Genomic DNA, 5,341 nt, shown 5'->3' on the forward strand with positions numbered 1-5,341 from the left:
GCGTCTGAAGATTGCTCTACATTTTAAATTGATGTAATGTTTGCATAGTTTAATTAAATGGAGTCGCATGAAACGATCGTACTGCATTACCTCTGGATATCCTTGTTGCTTATTTTGAATATAATCACCCCATTTTGAATTAAATGGATAATACCATACTAAATTCTGGTGCCTTTAACTTAAGTACCATGTTCATCTGAATCTATCTATCTATCTATCTATCTATCTATCTATCTATCTATCTATCTATCTATCTATCTATCTATCTATCTATCTATCTATCTATCTATCTACCTATGTATGTTTATATATATATATATATATATATATAAAGTAAAGGTTATTTGACAGCATAACGTTGCCGTCCTGTAAGGGACGATGTTACTGATATTTTAGCTTCAAGAAATATTGTTTCTGGCTGGCTATACAACACGACATCTCTATCCTTATATTTTCAGGACTGCCACGTTATTTTGGCCAATAGTCTTTACTTTAAAGAACGGTTACTGAATTGTCTCTCTTTGAATGATTTAGAAATCATAATATTTCTATTTTTAAATGCCGTGAATGTGTGTCACTTTGGAAATTATATATTCGAAAGGTGAAACCGGCAACGTCATCTAGCTAAGCAGTGACCCAGAAACTAGTCCACAGATATAGTTTTGTGCTAAGTGGGAGTGCTGAATTCCATGTTTGATAATATAAGGACACAAATATTGGGTCATGTAGCCAGCTAGTTACGATCTTTCTTGGGGCTAAAACAACAGTAACATCGTCCCTTACAGGACAGCTATATTATGTTGGCAAATAGCCGTTACTTCTAAGAGCTGTAAATGAGTGTCTCTCTTTGAGAGATTTAGAAATAATATATATATATATGTGTGTGTTTGTGTGTGTGGTGTGTGTGTGTGTGTGCGTGTGTGTATACCTGCTTATGTGTATGTGTATATATATATATATATATATATATATATATACAGAGAGAGAGAGAGAGAGAGAGAGAGAGTGGTTGTATACTGTCAACATAACGTGACAGTCCCGTATGGGAATTACACACCGATGTTTAGCCCTAGGAAGCATCGACGCTTTCTGTCGGCTTTCACACATTTCCTGTGTCCTTATATTTGTGACGGGAAGGCAAGCACCCCACCAGGCAAGATTCACACCTGAGGACATGCATGTTTCTGGGTCTTAACCCATCATCAGCCAGGATAGTGAGATCTGCTGACTGAGGTGCCTGACTAGCCTTCACAAATATATATATTTACAGTGAAATATATTCACTGGTCATCGTAATTAGAAATATTAAATTTTTAAATGTCTTAGAGATTACTGACAAATTTATTTGTTTGTAGAACTTGTGCGTGTCATATTACAGTACTCTACAGTACTCTATAGTGAGCGTGAAAATTACATTATGCAAGTTTGATTTAAATATGATGGAATGATATAACTTATTGATATCCAATTTTTTATGTGATCGATATTTTGTAGGGATATCTGATATAATCTGATCGTGAGTATGTGAGCAAACGTTATTATGGCGTGATTGTGTAGATCATATTTACTGTTGGTTGCGTTACACTATGAAAAGGTCTTATTGCATAGAATGTGTACCGTGTGTATCCTCTCATCGGTTTCTGTACACAGCAATAATACAGAATGCTAAATGCTACATTTGTTTCTTGGTTCCACTCATTGTTTAAGTAATCGGCTGAAAGAAACCCCTCTCTTATTCTCCCCCACTCTCTCTCTCTCTCTCTCTCTCTCTCTCTCTCTCTCTCTCTCTCCGCACACACAAATATATATATTACATGTAAAAACGTGAGCATAAAAAGTAATATTCTTAAGATTATAAAACTGGAAAAAACAGGACAAGTTATTACACCCGGAAAAGTATAGGACAAGCTATTACTTCTAGTAAAGTAAAGAATAAGAAACTTTTTACTTAAAATATTGCAGCAAAGAATACCAGTTATTCTAATTCATTACTCTTTACAGTTCTTATCTTTTAAATATATTGTACAAAACTGTTGAGGTAATTTGTAAGTTTAGTCACTTTTGTAAGCTAGTCACATTTTTTCTGTATTTAAGTTAGTAAATTAGCCAAATTCTACTTAAATAAGAATAGTGCTATTTGTAAACTATAATAAAATATTTTTTTTAATATTCAAATTTTAATTTTAGCTGCAATATTTTAAGTAAAAAGTTTCTTATTCTTTACTTTACTAGAAGTAATAGCTTGTCCTATTCTATTATAGGTGTAATAATTTGTCCTGTACTTTTCCAGGTTCATAATCTTAATAATATTACATTTCATGCTCGCATTTTCCATGAAATCCATGATTTTTCCAGGCGTTGCTGTTATGAGAGATTTAATAATGTTTCAATTAATAATTTAAGATTTTACCTTATAAAATACTGAAAGATATTATTTCAATTTTTCCATGTAAGTGATGATAATATTTCAAATTTTTCATGTTTAATTTAAATATATGTGGTGTTTGAATTATTTGATATTACCCAGCCACACCAAATTAATGGCAGGGATTTTTACCATGTCGTTGGTTGCACCATGACTCACCAAACGTTACAAAAAACAAGACCCGAAAACCATCAGTTAGTAGGCTCACCTTAAGTAACGTAATTTTGCAATACTAGGTAGCCACAAGAATTCATTCAACACAAAGAAAAAAAATTCAATGATTCCGGTAATGGTAGGGGGCGGAATACCACGTTATTTTCTCTGAACCAAAACAAGGGATCTGCAGCATATTAGGAGGTCAGGGTACTTGATTCAACGCAAAAAATCATTTTTTCTTTCTTAATGAAAACCGTACGAGTGTTATAGAAATTTACCATAATGTGTTATTTAGCCTAAAATCAACCCTGATACTGCAAATCGATTATCAAACACATTCCAGCCTTCAGCATACCATCTTTTAGGGATAATCTTGGACATTACGTACAATGGGCATGTGATTTAGGTAGGGGGATACTTTGGCTGCTATTTTTAGCATGTCGAGCGACCTGGTAGAATCTCTTTCATCGGTTCGATTGTGTGATGAAAAGTTTTACATATATATGTAATATTTATAAATGTCATCGTCAGAAATCAGGGAGTAAGTCAAAAACTGACAGTTTCGTGTATTGGCACTTTTCAAACATGAATTTGTATATTGTCAGTCTCTAAATTCTGACGAAATAACTTCTAAAGTACAAAATGTTGTCCTATGTAAACCCTGTTGTATGTGACACTGTCTACCAGTACCGGAAATTTGAAAGTGTTGAGTTAAAAAAATTAAATGGATGAAAGTCAAAATCGACCGCGGCAGAACTCAGAACGTAAGAGTAAACCCTGTTCTATGTGACACATTCTATAAGTATCGGAAGTTTGGAAGGGTTTCGTAAAAAAAACAACTTAAATAACCTGTACGTCAAAGTCGACATTGGCGACTCAAAATATAAAGACAGATGAAATACCTATTTCTTTACTACCCAACAAGGGGCTAAACACAGAGAGGGCACACAAGGACAGACAAACGGATTAAGTCGATTATATCGACCCCAGTGCGTAACTGGCACTTAATTTATCGACCCCGGAAGTCGACCTCGGCGGAATTTGAACTCAGAACGTATCGGCAGACGAAATACGGCTACGCACTTCGCCCGGCGTGCTAACGATTCTGCCATCTCGCCGCCTTAGAAGGTAAACATTCAATTTAGAAAGATTTTCGATATTCTTATTGCCTAAGCGTTATTCCCTTACATCCTTACTTACAGATATAAATTTTCGTAACATTTTACCTCATGACTTTTTTTGTCCTAATTTTTGTTCCATGCGACTAGCGATTCTGAGATCCTCGTGCATTTTTCTATCATTTAAGCCTAAGAAAAGTATACTTTTAATTTAGAATTTTAAAATTTCATGTTAATTAAAGATGAATGTCTGCCTTCCTGCCTCCCTAGAGGTCACAGATATTTTGATGTAACCTTCTCTCTACTAAACCAAATCTCAAACGATTCATGCCAAAGTGTAGCTGAGGAGGTGTCCCCGTTAAAACTATTAACAGGTTGCGATTTAGTTGAGAACTGAATTAGTGGTGAAGCTTGGAATCGGCTGCGATTGACGAAATGGTGGACTTCACAATATATTCAACCACTGACGTGGTTGAATTATATATATATATATATATATATATATATATATATATATAATATATATATATATATATATATATATATATATATGTGTGTGTGTGTGTGTGTGTGTGTATTTATACATATATATAGAGAGAGTAAGAGAAGGGATATAATATCCTGGCAGATACCGAATTTCTCTTAGGAAAATGCAATATATATAGCGGTTTGTCAAAAACCGATAGAATAGGTGTCAGGCTTAAAAATAGGTGTCAAGCTTATGCTTATCAATATTGTAGACATGGCTGCTACAATAAAAGTTTAGAATAGATTTGTGAAAGCTAATTATAATATACATGTAAAAAACGCAATAGTGAAGCCCTGGAGTTGTTTGTAGGGTATAAGAAAATGTAGATAACAGCCAAAGATTTTCTGTTTCAATTAAGTTGGTACAAAAAGTAAATGAATGGCACCTCGAAGAGATATGAAAATAAAATCACTGATAAATTAAGAGAAAATTTAAATTTAAAATAGATAAGTATTAAAATCCCATTAGCCATTAGCTATTAGTGGAAATGTCTGTTGTAAGATAATGTTCGAATTTTGTGCAAAATATATGTCAAAGACACAAGGCGACAACACGTTACTATTATATCAACTCTTTATAAGCGAAAATTTCAAACGCAAAATCAAAGAAAATGAAAAGATTGGAAAATATCAAGATAAGGCCAGACAAACGAGAAAATATTCTGACATATGAAGGAAAAATATTTTCTGTAGCTACATGAGAAATGGGAATAACATGAGATAATGTGTAAATGTTACAACTGAATAGCTAAATAGGAAAATCATTCGCAAATTTTTGACAGTCCAGAGTTTTTAGAAATAATCAAAATGTAACTATTCAAAATCAGCAGTAACAACAAAAATATCAATAATAATATATGTAAATATATATCTATATTCATACTGTAACACACGCATGCGCACATTCACTCACACACACACATTCCAACACACACACACATATACACAATATATATATATATATATATATATATATATATGCAAATATATATAAATGTACATATACGCTATACGCATAAATATTTAGCTGTCTACATATCTATCTATCTATCTATCTATCTATCTATCTATCTATCTACCTATCAATCTATCTAGATGCATGCATGTTTATGTT

This window comes from Octopus sinensis, linkage group LG7 (assembly GCF_006345805.1).
Source record: "Octopus sinensis linkage group LG7, ASM634580v1, whole genome shotgun sequence".
NCBI classification, from domain to species: Eukaryota; Metazoa; Mollusca; class Cephalopoda; order Octopoda; family Octopodidae; genus Octopus; species Octopus sinensis.